The sequence below is a fragment of the Alligator mississippiensis genome, chromosome 1 (assembly GCF_030867095.1).
Source record: "Alligator mississippiensis isolate rAllMis1 chromosome 1, rAllMis1, whole genome shotgun sequence".
NCBI lineage: Eukaryota > Metazoa > Chordata > Crocodylia > Alligatoridae > Alligator > Alligator mississippiensis.
In genome coordinates, this window is record NC_081824.1 from 375,280,915 (window position 1) to 375,304,234 (window position 23,320).

Consider the following 23,320-nt stretch of genomic DNA (forward strand, 5'->3'; position numbering starts at 1 on the left):
TGCTAATATATATAGCATTTCATTTTAATTATGGAAAAAATATGGATTCTGAGTTACTTTTTTAAACCCCCAAATTGGAGATTTTTTTAATTATAGAAAACCAGGATCCCTGCAAATCAGGATAGAGTAGGGTATTTTGAATTTGCAAGTGGCAATTCCACAAGATGTGTCTTGCTACTTCTGTGAGCTCTTATAATAAGCAGTGACTGTAAAACATTGCTTACATAATGACTTTCTGCTCAGGCTGGCCATTCCAAACAATGTTCATAAAGCTTTGGAAACCTTCCTATGCCTGTGTTATGGTATCATAGCTCTCCTAGACTTCCTAGCAGTGAAAGCAGTGATCAATCACACACTAAACTAGGATCAACCTCCCTCTGCAAGCTCTCCCCTGAACAATGATGACCTGTTCTGTGCCTGGCTCAAATGCTTTGAATCCACTGTTGTCCTGACCCTAAGCTCTGAGTGGGACCTAAAATAATGAAGGACTACAACTTTGACTGCCATACAGCTGCACCCATACCCCTATGGTCATGGCAGGATTTCTATTTCAGGACCCAAAATATGAGAGCATTCCAAAGCTCTGGACTTATAGTCACCATGGCTCCATTTTGAGCATCACCTGCAGAGGTCTGAGGGCATTCTCTGGTCCATTTTCAAAGCTAGTGATCTCTGTTTATACCAGAGCACTCAAGCAAAAGTGGTAGGGTTTGAGTCAATGGGTGCAGGGTGCTAAACCCTGAGGATGGGTTCAGGTGTTGCCCTGGGTCTGGTACTGACTGCATGGGGGCTGGTTGCACCCCTGACCAATAGAATTTTGGTGAATAGATAGATGCAGATTGTTCATATTATTTCTGTGGAGCAGTCTGATGATAGCTGAACCTATTTATCTAAATACAACCTGAACATATTCCTTTCATGAAAAGTTGTAAGTTTGCTATTATACAAATGCACTTAGCACATGTTTTAAATGCATTTACTATACATGCATCTACTATACAGTAGTATGTGCTATATGCAACATGGCCCTAAGAAAGGGCTTATGTTCATGCAAGAATCAGGTTCTATGAGAGAAGAGAGTGGCATCTATATCACCAATTCCCCTATTTTTCAATGAGGCCATAGTAAGTGGATTGTAGATCGCAATGGGTCTGTATGCCTGCATGCTTTTTTCTTTTAGAAGTTTGATGATAATAAGGATTTTTTTTTTTATTTTGAATGGTAGTCCATGATAAATTTTGAGAATTAGCAGTGCTCCATTGTTCCAAAAAGTTAAGTGAATGTGTTTCCCAGCTAATTTTTTTTTCTCAAAAAGTTTTAATAAATTCTAATATTATAAAAGCCTAAGTTTGCTGTCTGTCTGTAATGCTTATCTGCCCTGCTCCCTGGAGGTGGGGGCAATGGAGCAGATGGAACAGGTGAAGTGAGGTCAGCAGTGCTGGCCTGGCCCCGCCTACCCTGCTCCCTGCGGGTCATGATGATGGAGTGGAGGAGGAGAGCAAGGCCACCAGAGCTGGCTTTGCCACCCCCTGCTTACTCCTTGCAGGTGACAGCAGCAGCAGCATGGGGGAGGGCCAGGCCACTGGCTCTGGCCTGCCCCTCCCCCCTTCCATAATTGCCACCTGCAGGGCCTAATGCAGCAGAGGTGGGGGGAATAGTGGGTGCTCTACCATGGTGGTGGTGTGGGGAGGGTAGGAGTGGGCCTGAGCCCGATGTTGGGGAGGATTGGGCCCAAGGGTGGGGAGGAGCCAGGCCACCATGGTGGCGGGGGGGGCAGCAGGCCTAGGCCAACCTGGCAATGGCTGGGGGGGGTTGGGAGGAACGTGCTGTGAGCCAAAGCAGGAGAGGGGGAGTGGGGAGGAAGACTGAGCCTGAGCTGGATGAGAAGCTGGCCCACCACGGTGTGTGGGGGAGGGGGGGGAACAGCAGGCCCAGCCTGACACGGCCCAATGCGGCAGTGGCTGGGGGAGGGGAGGAACAATCCTCCTCCCCTGCATTGGGCCTGGTGCCACTCCTCCCCCACTCCCACTCCACTGCATTGGCCCCAAGCTTGTTCCTCCCATCCCGCCCACCACTAGGTTGGCCAGGGCCTGATGCTCCCCCCTGTCATGGCAGCCCAACTTCTCCCCAGACTTGGGCCTCATCATACCCCACATCAGGCCTGGGCCCATTCCTCCCCTTCCCCCACCATCACCACTGTGGGGGGGAGCAGGCCCTATGCAGGGGGTGGGAAGTGGACCCGATGCAGGTGAGACCAGTAGGCCCTCCCAATGCAGCAGCTTTGGAGGGCAGGGGGGAGGGGGAGTGGGCTTCCTTCCCTGCATCAGGCCCTGTCCCACTCCTCACCCATCCCTCCCCTCTCCCCATGTCAGCCCCTCCCCTACTCCACCAGTCCCCCCGTGCCACTGGCTCTGGCCCAGGCCCGCTGCTCCCTGCCTCCACCACAGCCTGGCTTCTCCCCACCCTTGGGCCCAGTCCTCCCCCACATTGGGTCCATGTCTGCTCCTCCCCTCCTTCCACCACTGTGGGAGGGAGAGGAGGGAATGGGCCTGAACCCCAAGTATCAGGAGGGAAGGGGAGAGCGGGCCCAGATGGGGGATTGCACAGGGCTCCATCCCCACCCACTTCACCCCTTTCATTCTTATGGGCAATTGGCTAGTACATAAATAAAAGCAAAATAACTTTTCAAATAAGGAAGAGATGCAAGGCATTTCCTATTTGAGAAAAACCTATACCTTGTATTTACAAACTCTTTTTTTTTTTTTTTTTTTTTTTAGGTCAGAAACCTCTGAATTTCTAGACCTGATATAGGAATCACTGATCTACATTATTTGCATAAAATACTTTGACCATTATTAGATTGGTATTTTGTCAATCCATCATTGTATTATTCCAGTTTTATGCCAGCTGTGTTGTACTAAGTCATCTAAAATGACACAGTGGTGATTCAGGACAGAATTTATTTCTTTAATTTTTAGGGCCTCATTCTCATATGATTGTGATTGACTTATTTAAAGTTACTCTAAAGCACCAGAAACTTTTGGACACTCTCCACTGTATTCCTATTAGTATGATAGATGGTGCTATTCAATTGTGTCCAATATTAAAATAATTTGTATTCACTTTCTTGTTTAAGTGATAAATTTTCCACATGAGCAAGTTTTAGTTAAGTAGAGCTAAACAAGTTATATCTCTTAACTACATTTCTAATTTTGTTGGTTTTTTTTTTTTTGGAATTGCACTGCTGTAACAATAAAGCAGTGCAACTTTTTGTTTTTGCTGAAAAGCAAAGCATAAAAATTCAATTATTCATTTTTATAAAATATAAGACCAACATAGTGAGTTATTAACAGATGTCTACAGAGCTGTTATCACAAAATCCCTGAGTCACTGGGATTCAGTTTGGCTTTGTGAGTTTAGAACAAATGTCAGAAAAAGAGATATTATAGTACTTGGCTATGCAGTTTGTAAGGAACAGACTACACCTTTCACATTGTATTTCATCTTTATTATTCTCATATAGGACAACAATTCTTCTGTAGTGAAGCATTTTGTTCATTTAGCTTTCAGTGAAAACATTGTCAAGGTTTTTTTTTTCCCCTACCACTCAGCACTTATCAAAGGAGAATATTGATTGGAAAAATGTATAATAATAAGACAAGAGCTTATATAATGGTTCTCAGTTTCTTAGTGCTTTTAATATTGAATAATCTTCACAATATCCCTTCAGGGCACATAAATATTTTAACTCAGTCTTATAACTGGGAAAACTGAAGCAGAGTTGCACAGAACCACAAAGCCACATAAGTAGCCCAGTGCAAAACCTGGGTTAGAACTTTGGAGGTTTTTTTACATGAAAATAGTTGAGTGTGTAACCATATGAAGCTTAGATTTCCCACAAATAGAAAATGCCTCACACATTTTCCCTATTTGAAGATTATTTTTCTTGCCTGAGGAAAAAAAAAAAAAGATCCATTTCAGGTTAAATTATGGATCCATTTCAGAGATCAACTTTAGAAACCAATGGCTTCATCAGATCACAAGCAAAACTGAGACTCCTGAAATTTCATGAAAACTATTAAGGAGAACATGCAAGAAAAGCCTAGGAGATGAGTTTTGAAGCTCAAGCTGGGCTTGCCTACAAGGAAACAGAACGTAAGGGGAGGGAGGGGAAAAAGGGAGGAAGGACTGTTCTAACACTGACTATGTAGCTGACCAGTGACTGTGGTCCTTCCTTGAGGTTCCTTCCAATCCCAGTGCTCTGGGGGAGGGATGGAAAAAACAGCACAAAAGGCAGCATTGTTTGAACTGGCCTGCTTTCTATCACACATGTCAAGAGTTTTGCTTGTCAGCAGCCTGAGGTGCAGTTTCCCAGAACCCCCTTCACCTACCTCCTTGAAATTTGGCAGGATCCATGGCCTCAGCAGGGGCTACCATCCCTGCAGTTTTCACCACACTGTGCCTTAACACACACACGGCATGAGTTTTTCATTGAAAACTTTGAGGTGCATTTTCCCAGAAACCTCTGTATACATCTCCTTGAAATTTAACAAATATCATGGCCTTAGAAGGATCTAGCATCTTTGCAAGCTTAATTCAAATCAGATGAGAAATGACAAAGTTATAGGCAGTTTTGTGCTTCCCCCTTATAGCCTATGGGCAAAACATTGAAAACAGCGTTGAAATAGTGAAACAGTTTTGATGAAACAAAATGGAACAGTGATTTCAAAATGAAATGAAACTTGAAATGAAACACTGTCACATCAAAACATCGTAACGGAAGTCAAAATGAAAAATTTTGTAAACATTTCTGCAAATTTTATTTTCAATAGGGAATCTTTTTTTCATTTCTTTTGATCAGATCAAATATTTATCTTTCAGGACTGTATTTACCACTCTGCATAAGCTGCTAAAAACATGGAGTTGAAATAAAGTTAGGAGAAAAAAAAGATTCTTATCGATACAGTGTTGGATCTGGGTATGGATCTTGATGTTCTATAGATTAGATGTCTAGGTTTTTAGGCAGGTCTCTCTAATACACAGTATCCAGTTAGAAAATTACTTTTGCACTAATAAACAATTAAAGGAACTTTATTTACTTATTTTAATAGATAAGCTGTTATCAGAAGTCACTAACTGAAATATGGACAAACTCAATATTTGGTCTAAGTGGCCACGTATACACAAGACACTGACTGTGCAGTTGTTACTGTGCACTTATTTAGTACTTGCATACATAAGCATTAAATGAACGTGCAGTAACTGGAGTTACTGCACAGTAGCATCGCCAAATGGCTTTTTGGTGATGCTGATTGCTCAGTAGCTCATTACTACTGTGTTGTAGTGTCATATCACGCTTTGCACCATGCGGCAATCCTGCTGTAATGAGTTACTGTGCAGTCAGCATCTCATGTAAATGTGGCCAGTGAGGAGGATACAGGCTTGATGCAGGAGGTTACTGGTGAACTAAGTATAATGTAGGTCCCTGGTTAAAAGCATTAAGTATTTTTTTCTAAGCCAGGAAGATATAAAGTCAGGACCTGCCAGCTAATAGACTTTGCATCTGAAAAACCTGAGTAATCATATTATCATCAGTCATGTTTATTACAGCAGTGTCTTAGGTCCAACAAATAACTGGGCACCAATTTTCTAGACACAATGCAAATACAGAGTACTATACAGAAGGACCTCGTAGCCCATCAAGTTCATTTCTTGGCTATCACCAGCAGCTACATCATATCATTCCTGATGTACAAATTAACAAGCCAAGCTCTTTTAGTTTCTTCTTGTAAAACAGGCTCTGTATAGTCCTAATCCTCCTTGTAAGCTTCCTTGCACCTATTTCAGTTTGATTTAACATTACTTAAAGACATCTAACCAGACCTGTAAACAATATTTCAGATGAGGATTTACTAATGATCTTAATACTACTTTACCTCTGCTGAAAAATCCCTTGCCTGATACATTTTAGGATTATGTTTGCCTTTTTTCATTGCTATATGACACAGGTGGCTCATAGTCATCTTGGGATTTGATAAAACATCCAGGTTCTTATTCTCCTCCATCATTTCCAGCTCCCATAAGCTCATGTTAGTCCGTAAGTGCATGATGTTGTATTTTGTCCTATTTCTATTACACTGGTCCTCAAGGTCATTGAATTTTTCATGCATAATATTCCAAACCTTCTCTATATTGTCAATGTATCATAACATGGTGTTATCAGCAAAATCATTTCAGTAAATTTCACTCTACGTTTTTGTGCCAAGGACATTGACAAAAATATGAAACAATACCAAAATGGATCTTTGAGGAGATGAAAGAATTACTACCCCTGACACTTACCCTTTCAGTGGTATCTGTCATCATTTGTCCTTTAGTTACTTTCTTACGTGTAGTATAATTATTTTTTTAAATAATCCCCATTTTACCATCTTAACTGATCATTTCTTGTATCGCATCATACCAGGTACTTTAGTGAAGTCGAGATAGATTAGAGTTACTTTATTTTGGTTGTTCTTCGCAATGTATTATCGAAGAAAAATCATAAATTAGTCTCACATTACCTTCCTTTTGTAATTCTATTATCTAGTTTTCTATTTAATTCCACAGCTTACTCTTTCTTTCAAAAATTGTTCTAAAACATTAAATATGACCAAGGTAAGACAAAAGGCTTTTTCCTTCATTTTTAAAACAAGTACTATATTTACTATTTTCCATTTATAAAGTAGTACCCCTGAATTGATAGGCTTATTTAATGCTTTACTACTGGACCTTCTATTTCATATACCAGTTCTTTAAGATGTCTTAAAATTTCTGTGAAGGATCTGGTCTTCCATCTGACATGAGCTCATTTTGCTTTTTCACTTTTGCTTGTATCCTGGATCTCCATCATACCCACTCCCTAACTCCCAGTAGCCACCTTGCCTTTGCCACCATGTTCAATATCACCATACTTATAGAAACCAAAGGGAAACCTTTCCATGTATATTTTAGTGTCACAGGTAGAATTGTCTTTAATATTTGCCCCATCTTGCTGAATAGCAGACCCATTATTTCTTCTTTTTCTCCCCCCTCTTTTTCTGTATATGCATAGCTATGGAATATTTCTTGTTTGTTTTCAGTTTCCTTTGCAAGGTTTTGCTTATGTGGATATCTTTAAAAGTGTTATGTATAAGTTGTTATATTTGCCTCTGGGATTGCAGGAGGGGACAGCAGAACTGGTAGGCAAGGTACTACTCTCTGAATAAAAAGCTTTACCATTCTATAAGGTTAACTCCTTTGTCTTCTGAGAACAACACATAGTATCAGGAGTGGGGTATGAAGAAAGACAAAAATAAAATGGAGCATCTCAGAATTTCAGAGAAATTAAAGCTAAGTATCTAGTAATCCAGCAGAAAACTGGAAAAAAAAATTAAACAGAGTTTCACCATATATATGATGGCTAGTGGAGCTACAGAAAAGGAAGATCCACTCAAGGTAGCTTTTTTTTTTTTTTTTTAATTTATTTATTTATTTTTTTAATATAGCAGGCCCAGAAGCTCTGCCTCTTTATAATAGGCTACAACTGTCAGAAGCAGAACAGAAAAGCTATGGCACAGTAATAAAAAGTTTGAGAAATATTGTATACCCAAACAAAATGAAACCTTTGAACGGTATAATTTCCACATGAGACAGCAGAAACAATGCGAGACAATAGAGGAGTTTATCAAAGACATCAGAATTCTGAGCCAGACATGCAACCTTGGTGACCTAAGAGAGTTCATGATCAGAGACCAAATAGTATTGGATATAGGGAATACAAGCCTTAGGAAGAGACTGCTAGAGGATCCTGAGCTTAATTTCGAAAAGGCAGTTAGAATGTGCCAAGCAACTGAGATAGCAAATGCCAAGCTGCAGAAGCTGGAGGAAAAACAAACAAAACAAACAAACAAACAAACCCAGAACAAGCTAAACTACACAGGATTACAAGACTGCAAAAACCTAAAGCAATACACAAACAATACAGAAAAGAGGACTTTACTATGAAATAGGAAAACAGAGGCCAATGAGAACTACTTGAACAAACACTGGTTGACTGCAGATGCTGTGGGGGTTACCACAAACCCATTCAATGTTCTGTATTTGGTAAGCATTGCAACAAATTTTGCAAGAGTTTGCAGAAAGGAGCAGGATGCAACACCCAGGAAACAGAAGGTGCATGGTCTATGCAACGAGGAAAAGGAAGAATTCCTTGTGGACAATGAGAGAAGACGTTCATTCTTCTGACTATTAGACAATCACCCTAGACACCAATGGGCTAATGGAAACTTTTAAATTAGATACAAGAGCACAGGTCAATGTAATACCAGAATGCATATTCAAAAAATGAAATTAACCTGTGTACTATGAAAATAAGAAAGTGATATTTACAGCATATAATGGGAACATGATTACAACCAAGGATGTTTGTGCACTGCATGTTAGACACAAGGGCTGCATCCACATGAGCATGGACACATGGGTTGAACTAAACTACTGATGTTAGTATTATATAGGGATATGTTACATATAAAGGGAGGAGCTTTGTGGATACCTTTAAGAATGTTATGTATGAGTTGTTACATTTGCCCAGGGATTTCAGGAGGGAAGGGCAGAACTGGTAGGCATGGTACTGCTCTCTGAATAAACAAAGTTTATCATTCTATAAGTTAACTTTTTGGTCTTTTGAGAACAACACATAATCCAGCTTGTGTTTGGGATATTTTCACTTTATCATTGTACTTCCTGACCTACAACACATAAGTTAATTGATGAGTCCTTTTCTAGTCTTTTTTTCCCTCCTTTTAGGTCCTCGTCTGACTCCTAATATTCTTTTTGAAGTGGGCCTTCTCATCCCACAATATTCCCACAAGCAAACTAAGAAAGCATGGGTTGGATGAATGGATTATAAAGTGGACAGAAAACTGGCTGGATAATCAGGCTCAGGGTAGAAGTCAATGGTTTCATGTCTAGTGGTAACTGAAATCAAGTGGAGTGCCCCAGAAGTCTGTCCTGGGGATGGTTCTGTTCAATATATTGATCAATGACCTGGAAGATTGGATGGATTGCACCCTCAGCTAGTTTGCAGATGACACCAAGCTGGGGGGCGTAGTACATACACTTGAGGATAGGGCTAGGATTCAGAGAGAGAACTTAACAAATTGCAGGATTGGGCCAAAATAAATCTCATGAAATTCAATAAGGACAAGTACAAAGTCCTGCACTTAAGACAGAACAACCTCAGGCATCACTATAGGCTGGGGACCTGCAGAAAAAGGCCTGGGGGTTACCATGGACCATAAGCTGTATATACGCAAATAATGTGCCCTTGTTGCAAAGAACGCTGTCACAGCGTGGGGTCCTGCAGGATAGCCATGATCTCCCCAAGGCCCCCTTCCCAAAGGGCACCCTCACTTCTCGCCCACCAAGTCTTTGATGGAGTATAAATATATGGGAGGCTGCCTTTTTTGCCCTCTTGGTCATGTCTTGCTGGACACTTAGACCACGTGGTTTCCCAGACCCCTCATGGGTCCCACTCTGCAATGGGTGCTTCAGGGGCACCCTAGCCTTATGGGCTATGCATGGCTCCAACCACTCCTTTACCATACCCCAAGCCTTGCAGATGGAATTGACGTTGTTCGGTCACAGCCTTGTTATAAAGTGGGCCCCTTGTCCTCTCTGGGCCCTGCGCGACCCTGGTCTCAGCCTGTGCCCTCTCTGGCACTTGTCAATGCTGCCTTCTCTCTGGCACTTGTCAATGCTGCCTCCTTCTCTCTGGGGCTTCTCAAGTGCTGCTCCCTCTCCTGGGGCTCACCACACCCACACTGGGGCTTTTCCTCAACATCCCCTCTCTGGGGCTTCTCAACTGCCCCCCTTTCTGGGGCTGGGGTCAGTGCATCCTGAATGCTTCACCCTCGCTGGTGCTGGGGTCTCCACATTGCTGTGGGTCCCCTATGAGGCCTCCTCCAACCCCTAATAGCCTCACCCAAACCACTAGTCTTTAAGCAGAAACACAACACAAGCCCCTGGGCTGTAAAATAAATTAAAGCCGCCCAGCTAAAAGATCATTCAGGCCTACCAATATTCTATCCTTCAGCAGTATCAAGTGCTGCTCCTGCAGTTAGGTTTCTCCTCTCTACCCTGAGAGCTCCTTCCACTTTGGCTGCTAACAGGGAACTCTACCCTGGCCTCAGCCCCTAGGGTTTATAAGGGAGCCAGGCCCTGCCCCTCTCAGTCAGCTGACCGCTGGCAGGTGTGGGCACTAACTACTCTGGTTGCCCTGGTGATCAACAGCTGGGCTCCTTACTCACTGCTAGGGCTCTTTCCCTAGCAGTTTCCCCTCTTTAGGAGCAGGGCCCCTAAGTGCTCTGCGCAAATGCTAATGGTATCCTGGGCTCCTTTAGTAGGAGTATTGCCAGCAGATTGAGGGAAGTGATTATTTTTCTCTATTCAGTGCTGGTGAGCCACATCTGGAGTTCTGTGTCCAGTTTTGTGCCCCTTACTACAGCCAGGATGTGGACAAATTGGAGATAGTCCACCAGAAGGCAACAAAAATGGTTAGGGGGCAGGGGCACATGACATCTAAGGAGAGGCTGAAGGAACTGGGTTTATTTAGTCTGCAGAAGAGAAGACTGAAGTGGGTGGGGATAATAGCAGGCTTCAACTACCTGAAGGGTGGTTCCAAAGAGGATGGAGCTAGACTGTTCTCAGTGGTGGCAGATGACAGAACAAGGAGCAATGGTTTCAAGTTACAGCAAGAGAAAGTTTAGGTTAGATATTAGGAAAAATCATCTTGACTAGGAAGGTAGTAAAACACTGAAACAGATTACCCAGAGAGGTTGTGGACTCTCTATCCTCAGAGGTTTTTAAGATCCGGCTAGAGAAAGCCTTGGCTGGGAAGATCTGTTTGGGGATGGTCCTGCTTTGAGCAGGGGATTGGACTATATGACCTCCTGAGGACCCTTCCAACCCTAATTTTCTATCTTTCTATGATTCTATGACTATGATACCTGCAGAACATGATAGATAGTGAGGATCAGGTAAAACACATACACATGGATGAACAATGTGATGGTAGCCAGCAGGATAGTAATTTCCTGATTTTTTTTTTTTCTTCTGTGTTCCCCCTTTTTTGGGAGTGGGTAACTGAGAATTTTCTGAATGGAAAGAAAATGCACTGTCATTAAGGGAGACAGAACAAGGTGGAAGGAATTGAGAGAGGCAGGTGTGGAATGAAGCTTGAGCTGAAGTTAATTTATTCTGTTTCTTGATTAAATTATTTGTTTCCTTTTCATATATTAATAAATCTATTTGGGTGTGTATGTCATTTCAGAAAAATAAGAAGTGAAAAGACTTGTCTATAAAAGGAAAAATGTTGTACACGGCTATTTCAGCATCAGGCCCAAATCTAAAAAGGAAGGTATGAGTGAAATGGTTAGGTTAGATCCACTGCCCGTTGGCACCAGCTGTGTTTTATTAACAGTTTGATTTAAGCAAACAACCAGTAGAAAATTTACAGGAGTAACAAAAAAACAAGATTAACTATACCCCTCCCTAAATCAGTTCTTGAGAGTGTATGTTATTATGAGAATATACAATCAGAGCTTCTGAGTCACTGTGTTTAGTGTCACAGCCCCTAATATAATCACCCCTAGCCAGACACTTGTCAGCCTGAGTCTCAATCCACTGGGCCCATGAGCAATAAGTTCATTGGCTCACCAACCTCCACTCTTGCACACTCTGTCAGTTTACCACTTACATCTTCATGGACTTCTGATAGGTATAACACTTGCAATCTTTTCACTGTTTTCTAAAATGTCATTATAATTAGTAAAACATGAGTGAGGGAGAGAGATCTAAACAATATAATGTTTTCCATGCCTTGGTTTCTATACAAATCTGGGGAATCCTTAGAGTTGGATCAGGTCTTTATGGTATGTCTAGGAGCCCTATTCTGCAACTCATGGCATTTCTCCATATTCTTGAACCCTGTCAAATGGCTGTGTATGGCCATAGATCTTTCTGAAGTTAAAACAGTCCTACTCCCACCACAAAATTGTTCTTTCTTCTTCCTCTTACCAGTTCAAAGATTTCTGTGAGTTGTCTTATTTTATACATGCTTCTACTCAAAATGTTTATCTGCATTTTAATTTTCCGCTTCCAAATCTCAGTTCTCTCTAGATAGATAAGAAAAAAATGGTTCTTCAAGGTTCAGAAAATCTACTGCCTCATGATGTTTCCACCTGAAGAGTTGTTATAACCTGCTATTGTACCCATTTTTCAGAAGTGATATGTTATAAGCCTTATGAGCAAAAGTTTTATAATGGAATATTACTTAATGACTGTATTATTTATTCATGTCTCTGGCAGAGGGCTTTTCATTCAGTTTCTGAAGTATAATATGCCAATGACAACCTTCCATATTATGAGCCTCTGCACAACAAAACAACTATTGGTCCTTACAATGTGCAATTCCTCATAACTTTATCCTTACAATGTGCAATTCCTCATAACTTCTTACAGTTGCAATTCCTCATAACTTTAATTTATAAATTATACGTAGACCTATTCCTAAAATGTGTATACACTGCATATTTAAGAATCAAGAGACTGTTTCTTTTCTTATATCATATTATGACTGGAAGGATGAATTGGGGTGCTACTGATGGTGAGTGCAGGTCACAGCCTTGAGCCTGGAGCTCTAGTCTGCCACCATAGCCACTCATCTTCATCTGCTGCCCTTGGCTAGCTATAAAAAACGGTCAAAGCTGATGTGAAACTTTGACCTAACCCTCTCCCCACTCTCTCATTGAACTGTCCAGTCGGGGTCAGCTGACCCTCCCAATCCCCCATATGAACCCCTGACTCAGAAGAGGACATGTCTGGACATCAGGATTTAACCTGATCATAGTCTGTTTGCTGTTCTCTCAGGCTTGTGTTCTCTGACTCTGCCCTCTGCTTGATCTCCTGGCTCTTCTACCCAGATTGCTTTCCACATTTGCTCACTGCTTGAAACTTTGGCTTTCCTTACCTGGCTTGCTCTCTGACTCTGTTCTCTGCTTGATATCCTGGCTTCCTGATGCAGCTTGTTCCTGTATTCTGCTCATACCTCCTGACCCTGGTAGACATCTTGTGCTCTTTTTACATGTGCTCCAAGGATTGGAGGGGTCCTTTAATTAGAGGACCTCCAAGATGTATCAGCATCCCTGAACTTCCAAATGGCAGTGGGGTTTTTATCTAAAGATCATTGAATGAATTAAAGCACCCCCACAGCCATTTTGAAGTATGGGGACACTGATACATGAGACATGGAGGCTAGCTGGAGAATGGTAATTTCCACACTCCAGCAGACTCAACTAATCAAGCAGGGTGGAACAACATGTCAGAGCAGCCTCCTGTCTAATGTACAGGAACCCTTGATCCCCAAGTAGACCCAGATCTGGCTGCCTATGAACAAACATGATAGCTGATTACTGAGGTTCAAGACTCCAGTACTCAAAGTACTACATTCTCATTGGTAAATCCACACTTTTGGAACCTACTACTCCTTAAAGAACCTCAATGTCTTGAGGCAGGATCATCCCTATCCAAACCATCCCTTGTCTAATCCACTAAAACAACACTAGCAACACTGTAGCTTAACTATAAGGCATAGCACACTTATCTGCCTCAGGTAAAGCAGGGGGCCAACACTGGGTGTATCTACATGAGATGATAAATGTGCAGTAGACTAATTCTATTGTGCATTAACGTCACAGGCAAAAACGGTGGGAATGCTCAGTAGAATTATTCTACTGTGCGTTAGCATCACAAAAAAAAACAACATGTGCTGGTGCTACTGTGTAGTAGCACCAATTTCAGCCGATTAAGTTTGTACCTCTTATTACAGGTACTAAGCTTCAAGTGCCATAATTATGGCACATTAATGAACACGTAGATGCACCTGGTGGTCAGTTTCCTGCTACTACAAGGGTTGTTAAAATTCACATAAGAGATCCAAAGAAACGGTCTATGCCCCCTACAACAAATGTGCAAAATCTCCCACAGTCCATACCAGTCTGATTCCAAATGTGGAAACTGGTCTAATCAGGAGCAGAGAGGAAAAACCCTCTAGCCAGGAACCTCCAGGTTTCAGTCTCAGCAGGAGCTGGTACACTCCAGCCTGGCTGCAGCCAACACCAAATGCTTCTGAGAAAGGAAAAACAAACAAACAAACAAACAAACTCTGACAACTGCAGCAAGAGAGGAAGGATGGTGGACTGGAACCAGCAAAATTCAGGAAGTACAGAAAGTACAAAACACTTTCCATTCTACTCTGCAACCTCAGAACAGCAAGCACAACATCACACATCACACACCCTCTTACTGTACAGCCTTTCTGTATTATATCCATAAGTTTATCCCAGCTCTTTTAACCTTCCTTCATAACGAGGGATCCTGGTTTTCTCTGATTTAAAAAAAAAATCCCCAAATTTCAGTTATAAAAAGTAACCCCAAATCCACATTTTCCCATGATTTAAATGAAACACCATTTATATATATTTATGTGTGTGTGGTGGTGCCAGGGAGAGCCGGCTCAAAGGCACCTCTCTGGAGTGGCCCCCAACAGAGAGGGTTGGGGGCACAGCCAGCCCCTCACCCCAATTGTCCAGGAGCCCTGCATACCTCGAGCCCAGGCACCATGTGCTGGGCAGCAGTGAACCAGAGAGGTTGGCCTGCAAGGGGGGAGTAGGGTCTGGAACCTTGGTGACAGGTGCTGCCAAAAGCCTGGTCTGTCCCACTCTGGAGATGCAGTGGGGTAGGTAGGTTGCCTGTAACCAGCACCCAGTGGCCCACTAACCCCAGGGGAGCAAGTGGGGCAGGGGGCTTGATAGCAGCTGCCTGGGCCCGGACCTGCCTGGCCTATCTCACCTAGGCACTGGTTCATGGCTGACCCCTTATATGAGACCAGGCATCACACAGTCCATGGTACAGAGCTCTTTTCTCTGAAATCTTGGAAACTCTCACAAAAAGCTTCTGTCTCTTGCCTCTGCAGGGTCAACATCTGCAGGCATTAGGGAGTGCCCACCAGCCCAAATGGGGATGTGGGCTGCACATCACCTCCACCCAGTGCTGGAGCCTGAGACATATGATGGCTGCACCAGCAGCTGGTGCACAATTGGATCCACCTGCTCCAGTGGCTGGTGGAGCTGGTCAAGGGGCAGGAGGCATGGGTGCTGGCCTGGCAGGCACAGGATGCTGCCCGGGAGTATGTATTTCAGGATGAGCTCCTGGTCCTGGAGTGGGAGTGCCTCTAGCTTCTGTGTGAGAAGATTGCAATAGAGTGCCAGGCAGCCGAGGCTGCAGACAATGGCCTTTGGTTCCTGGACCTTTGTGTTCTAGGACTGGTAGTTGCATGCGTTCCCCCCACTTCCCTGCCCCTATTCCCAGCCTTGAAGACCTTCCGGCAGCTGGCCCCTGCCCCTGGTCCCCCACCACCCACCTGAGCCAAAACCCCACCATTCACCCCGAGGCCACATGCCCAAGGACGTGATGGTACCAGGCATGGCACCACAAGGGGACATTGGTGCTGCCCTTGAGCAGTCAAAGAGGGAGCCACCTGCCCCAGAGCAGTACTGGTCACTGTCACTGAGGGATGAATCTGCTGCCCACCACAGTTGTGGCTCCTGGACCCATGGGGGGGATGGCCTGAGGCTGGGGTGATGGCCACCTTCTCCCAGGCTCTGTCCCCTAGGTGTCCCCACCCAACAGCCAGGGAAATAAAATATTGAGACTCTTGTGTATAGTTTGCACGTTGGATGGTGGATTTTTTATTGTTGGAGGGTATAAACTCTGTTGGGGAAGGAAGGACAAGAGTGCTCTATGTGTTGGAGTGTAGAATGGGTGTCCAGGTTGTGAGGAGAATAAAGCTTTTTCTTTCAACCATGTGCATAGCCTGAGAGTGGTGCTCGGGTAGGCAAGAGATAGGAGGTGTGTGAGTGGCAAGGCAGGTGGGCTAAAGGAAGCAGTGCCAAAAGTGGTGGTCCATCAGGGCCTCCTGCCGCCAGTGCCCTGGATCCTGCTGGCAGGTATATATCTCACCTGGGGCTTCACCAGAGGGGGTTTGCTGCTGGCGCTGCCATTGCAGGTCATGCTTCTGCCCCAGGCCACCTCTACCCAGCATGCCTCCTCTGCCCAGGCCTCCCTGAATGCCTCTCCCCAGGCCTTGCAAACATTGTGTATCACACACGCTGTGACAATGACCCAGGGGAGGTTTCTCGCAGCCACCTCAAGGTGGGCTGTGTGGGACTGTCAATGGCTTTTGAAGCAGCTGAAGGTGCACTCAATAAAGGCATGGGTTCAGCTGAGGCACCGGTTATAATGAGCTTGGCAGGGGTCCAGGTGCCTGGTGTAGGGCCTCATTAGCAGGGATCCTGGGTTTCTCTGTTAAAAAGAAAATCCCCAGTTTCCAGATTTAAAAAGTAACCCAAACTCCACATTTGTTCATGATTAAAATGAAACACCACTATATATATAATATTTTTTTAATCCAAAAATTGAGAATTTTTTTTTATCAGAGAAAACCAGGATCCCTGCTCATCAGCCATGGGAGTAGTGTGTAGGCTGGGACCCCGATGAGAAGAGGTGGGATGATGAAGGAGTGCAGCTGCATGTCCTCCACTCCTGGTGCAAAGCACCCACTCTCCACAAGTGTGCCCAGTCCTCAGTTCTGAAAAACATGCATATCATGTATACTGCCCACCCAGCCAGTGTTGACATGAGTGCAAGTGCCCTGGTGATCATTGATCACTGATCAATAACTGCTTGGAGGACCACTGCGTGAAACCCCTTATGGCTATAATAGGGCCAGCCTGGGTGGGGTGGGCAGGTGATGGGGATGTGTGTCCTGTCCAGGGCCCTGATACAGTGGGAAACTGTAGTGCCCAGAACCTGCCACCACCTGGGGTCAGAGATGCAGAAGACCATGTCTGTCAGCATGTTCTGGAGGGTGCCACACACCTCAAGGATGGCCTCCCCAGAGGTGGCCTTGCCCACCCCAAACAGGTGCCACACATACTGCAGGCTGGTAGGAGTGGCCAACTTGACCAGTGCCAGGGCCAAGCAGGTGTTGGTCGTGAAGTCCCAGTGCACAGTAAATTTAATCACAACTAATTGCACATGTGGATGTGCCCACAGTGTTAGAGATCCTTGCAGACCTTTGGATCTTGAAGAGATTTTATGTTGCATTGCTTTTGGCTGCGAGCCAGATGTTCATAATATAGCTAACAGGATGATAATCTGTCCAGAAGTTATTGGTTCCTCTCATGGCTCATGTGATATGAACATCTATTGGATAATGAGTCAAATATCAGTCTGATTCTTAAGCAGAGATCCTTTTTTCTCTCTCTCTCTGAGCAGTTCCAAGAGTTAAAAACAGGGTCTTTTTAAAATTCTCTCCAAGGTGTAAACTGCAATCTATGGATATAACATACAGGCTTATTTATGGCAGTATCTTTTCTAGCCATTTTAACAATTCCATCTCATTCTTTTGTTTACTTTTAATCTTGCATGAGGGAATATGGTTTAATGGATTGACCCAAATCAGAAGACAGGCAACTAAGAGTTCTGGCTGTGGCTTTCCCATTAACCTTCTTTATCATTTTGGGCAAGTCAATTTGCTTCTCTGTGGGTGTTTCTAGATGTGCAATTAATGCACAGTAAGGCTACTGCACAGTAAAATAAGGCACAGTAAACTGTGCCCAGGAATATGTCTATTTGTGTGCCCCATTGGGCACAGATTTGCACCCAGAGGGAGCTCCATGGTCCCATGGGTGCCAGTCCACAGGCTAGCAGGGGGCACTGGGAACCATTGTTCCCTCTAAACTGTGCGGCGTGCACGGCCATGCAGGACTGCTCATTCTGCGCTTCCAGGCGCACCTGCATGGCCACACATGCTGCAAAGCTTAAAGGGAACACTGCTGGGAACAGTCCCGATGTGCACAGGGCCAGGAGAGCTGTGCTGGATGCCTTCCATCCCTGTCCCCATGGGGACAGGTCTAATGTGCACATGGTTGGGACCCACTGTCTATATGGCTGGGATGTAGCAGTCCTGGCTGCCAGGAGAGCTGTCCCTGTCCTAATCACTATGTGGTGGGGAAACAGCTTCCTCTGCAGCTGATACAGCTCCCTCCCACATCAGGATGCTCCTGGTCAGCATCTGAACATGTGCTACTGTGCAGTAGCTTATGTGCTGTTAATCTAGGACCTGTATTTCCTGATACTAGCTAATGGTGCATTAGCCTGATTTACTGTGCAGTAAGTCCTGTGCACACAGATGGTGATACTTTACTGCACATTAGATTGGTCTAATGCAGAGTAAAGCATCACATGGACTGTGACCTGTACCTAAGAGCTAAATCCTTTTTCACTTTACATGCTGAAATAGTACATAGTCAGATAAATACAGTTTCTGGCACTTACATACAGTTTGGTTTATAGACTACTGAGCTTAAACACCTGAGGACTGCCCTCCTCCTCATCTGCTAGTCATGGTTTTCTTCTTAATAACTTTACTAGAGAGCTACTAAAACTCCCCCTAAAGGGAAGGACAAAGATATATCTCCAAAAAGTGGAGATTTTTGTTTAAATCAGAGAAAAACAGGATCCCAACTCATCAGGTTCTTCCAAAGGGCCTTGAATCAAAGGCTTTTGGCAAGTCAGTAAAGGCCACGTAAAGATCTCAGTGTTGCTTGTGACACTTTTTCTCCAGCTATCTAACAACAAAGATCATATCTACTATATCTCTGAGTGGTCTAATACCACACTGGGACTCAGGTAGCAACTCCTTGGCAAGGGGAGTAGATCTAATGATAAGAACATGGGTGAGAAACTTCCCAGCTATGGACAACAGTTCAATACCACAAAAAAGTTAAATCAGGTCTATCTCCTTTTCTGAATATAATAAAGATTCTGACATCTCTCAAGTCACTGGGAATTTGTTCATGTTTCCAACTTCTGATAATTGTTATGTGTAGTTGTCAAGAGAGATTTTTTTTTTCCTGTTTTACCTATACGTTTCAGCTGGTATTCCATCAGGACCACATGCTTTGTTCTTTTTCATCTAATTAACAGATTTCAAGATTTCTTGGTAAATTGGTGGATCTGGAAGGTAGTGCTTAATGGAGTATTAAGGAATGGCTTTAATTGTATTTTCTTCCACATTAGAATCTTGATTCAGGAGCTCTTGCAAATGCTTCTTGTGTTGGAGCAGTCATTATGGAGTATTCTTCCACCCTTGGACCTTAGAGGGACAGATAGTTATTAAGCAAGCTTTTGAGTTAAAAAACCCTTTGTCAGGCTAAGGAAGTTTCAGCAGTTGGTGTGTGCTCTTCCTGGATGGAGTTTATGTCATTCTGCCAACCCTTGAAAGCTCTCCTTTTTCTGTCAGGAAGACCTTCTATGTCCTTTTTATTTTTATTGAACCAGTCCTGATGCTTCTTTGTGAAGAAGCCTAGAGATTCTTCAAATCTGAAGAATGCTGCTGAGATCATCAGGAAGGTAGGAGAGTTTCTCACTGAGGCACTGTTAGAAATGATCATTTGTAACAGGTCTTTAAAACACTTGGTATTGAACCTCTTTGTTAACTGTTTCTTTTATGTTGTTTTGGGGAGCTGCAAATGAACATAATAGAATGTATCAAATAATCATCAGGCCAGGAGTTGTCTTTGCTACTCATAAATTGTAACTCATTTAATATGGATGTTGTGATGGTCCTTGACAAGCACTGGGATATAGTTAATCATGTACCAGTGTTCTGAATGCGGGTGCATCCAAGATGTTTTCCACTTGTTGCCCTGGCAGAATAGGCAGTTTGTGATAATGATATCATGTTCTAAATACTTGTTCAAGAGAAGAATTTAATTTGAATTGACTTTTCCCACCCCTTCATTTTTGAGCATTTCTTTCCATAGCTCTGAGTTTCTGCACATTCTAGCATCAAAATTGCTAAGGAGAATTGTTTTGTCTTCCTCAGGTACAAATGACTGGACTTTGCTTCTATTTAGAATAAAATTCTTCTTTTGTTCCATCATCTTTATCAAGTGTTGGGGAATATACAACGACTGCTGCATTTTGCCTGGTGGTCAGATAAAGATGAAGGTTAGTGAGACACTCATTGATGCCAACTGGACATTGAAGTATTAACCAGTACCAGCCTGGAATAAGTGAAGTTAATATATGCAAATTTTACACTGCATAGTATTTGATTTAACATTGTACAATATTTTCATTAAAAATAGAATATAATATTGAGAGTATTCAATAGGAATATCCTATTTGCACATAGTTATTGAAGAGTGTTTTAAGTGTGGAAAATCAATAATTTTTGGTGGCTGAGAAGGAAAATTGAGTTGCCAATTTTTATAATGTGGTGCAGTAGTGCAAACACTTGTTTATCAGTTTCTTCACATTCCAAGTTATGAGGAGCTTGTCATTTTATTGCTGTTAAATATGAATGTGTGAATTGGAGCCTATTAAAATTGTTTTGTTGCTTCTTTAATGTGCACTTCAGGTTGAAAAGCATAAGGTAAAAGAGCTTTTTCTTTTACATGCCTGAAATAGAGGGAGATACAGAATACAAATATAAACTTTATATTATAAGGTGAAATATTTTGACTATTTCCAAGTACATTGTTGCATATTTATTTTAAATAGCATTGGTAGTGACATAATTTTGACCAGTACCACAAATGAAGACCTCCTGTGCACATTTGAACAATAACTTGTATATTTTATTTATCATCTCTTAGGTATAACTAATAATGTTATTCACTTTTTATGCTCCAATTACATGACCGATCCTCATATATAACCGTGGTTGTACTTAAGCAGTATAGATTTCAAATGACAAATATTTCTACAGATTAAATAATGTAGTAAAATACGAATGATTTGCCATGTATTTTCTAAGGTCGGAACATATATTTCATATTTTTGTGCATAGTTTCCCTATAGTAAATGTTGTAAAAGGGTGTTAGACGACAGCACTCAGCAAAATGGAATTTTAATTCACACAGTACTGTTGGAACTGCAATGACACTTGAGAGCTGAAAGAAGCAAAGTACATATATTGGTAGTAACAGCAACCAGTGTTCAATTTCATCTTTTCCTATCACTGTTTCAGAGAACAGAGAAAAATGACAGCTATATATTTTTCTAAATTTGTAATTACTTATCACCTAAAAGTCTTTATAAACCATGAAAAAATGGCACGCTGGCTTTGCAGAACAATCCTCATTTTCAAAGAAGACCTTGAACAGAAATGAATGATTCTAATATAATAAAGGGCTTAGTCTGTCTGTCTGTCTATATGTCCATAACACTTTTTTGCCAACTGCACATGTGCCACCAAGAGGGCAGACAGAAATTGGTTGCACAGGCCCAAGTTTGAGCCACTGCTGGGATAGTTTGTGGTGACGGTGAACATGCCCTGGTCACCTAAGCAGTGGCGTTTTTCCACGCCTCCCTGCCTGAGGATGAAGGGGTCATGGTGGCAGTGCCCCCCCAGTGCTCATTCCCAACACCCTCCAGGACAGCTGGCAGGGAGGGGGAGGCAGCGGGCAGGGAGGGAGGGAGGGAGGGGAGTGGGGTGGGGGGAGGCAAAGTGGGGGGGTCACAGTGGTGGGTGTTGTCAGGGCAGGGGAGCAGGGTGGGAGGGGAGCTGGAAGGGGGCCCTAACAACAGCCAACAGGGATGGGGAGGTGACAGGGATGGAGGGAGGTTGCACAGGCCCAGGTGGGTGCAGGGTGAGGAAGACAAAGTGATAATGGTGGTGGCTGTTGTCAGGGACAGGTGGCAAGGAAGGAAGGAAGGAAGGGGAGGGGAAGTGGGGTCACAGTGGTGGTGCCCCCCCCTCCACCCAGTCCCAACAACAGCTGGCAGGGAGGGGGAGGGGTAGACAGTGAGGAGGAAGGGAGGGACGGGGTGGGGAACAGGGAGGGAAGTGGGGAGGGGAGGAGAGGGGAGGCGGGGGAAAGCCCTGATGTAAGGCGGAGGTAGTCAGGGGTAGGGAGCCCCTGTGCCAGATGATGGAGTTGGTGGCAGCATAGGGAGTCTTCACATGGCTGGCCCTGAAGGGTGAGACATTTTAAAGAACTAATATTGTCAGAACCTAGGCACTTCCAGCAAAATATTGGAGTACTACCATTTAAAGCAGGCACAGAAAATACTGAGAACTTCTGTTAGATCAAACAGGCATTGGGGGAGTCCCGTTCCCCTGAGCACTACCAGGAGTGACTAGAAATAATGGTCACAAGCTGGCAGATGGTAGATTCAGACTAGATATCAGGAGGCACTACTTCACTGTCAGGGCGGCTGGTATCTGGAACCAACTTCCAAGCGAAGTGGTGCTGGCTTTTACCCTGGGGGTCTTTAAGAGGAGGTTAGACTAACACCTCACTGGGGTTGTTTGACCCCAGTACTTTTTTCTGCCATGGCAGGGGGTCAAACTTGATGATCTGCTCAGATCCCTTCTGACCCTACCAACTATGAAACTATGAAACTATGAATATAGAGACAGGGCATTGCTGTGAGAGGCACTGGTGTGTTGAATAAGTCCATTGGGATAAATAAAGCATTTAACTCACTGAGGGGAATTGCATTTATACTTCCTGTCACAGGGCACTAAGGTGCCTGCTCCTCTTAGAGCAGATAAGAACCCAGGTGCAGGTTGCCATGACAACAGGGTAATGAGGGAATTGGCCACACCTGCACCTGGTCAGCTGGCCAGAGGAGGCAGGGCCCTAGGCCCATATAAACCCCAGGGCTGGGACTAGGGAGTTAGTTCCCTACTAGCAGATGAAGAGGAAGGAGCCTCCAGGAAGGAAAGGCCCAGAGCTGTGGTAGCTGGCAGATATGCTACCCTTAGAACAAAGGAGACACCAGGAGCTCATAAGGTATCCTTTCCTACTAGGCACTGAGCCTCAGAGAGGGAGTTTTACTCTTTTAAAGGAGGGGAGCATGACATGAGTTCTGCATTACATTATAGCCCAGGGGCTTATGTTTTGTTTGCTGTTATATAACACTGGTGGTTTGGGTGAGGCTATTTGGGGAAGGAGCAAGCCTCATTGGGGGGCCCACTGCAGTGTGGGGACCCTGGCACCAGACAGGGTGAAGAATTTGGGGACTCAGACCCCGGCACCACAGAAAGTGCAGCATTTGGGGGCACAAACCCCAGGTGCCAGGGAGGCGCCAAGTGAGACAAGGGCTGCGGGAGAGACAACAGGGTTATTAGGATCTAGCCAGACAGTGTCCAAGCCTAAAACTC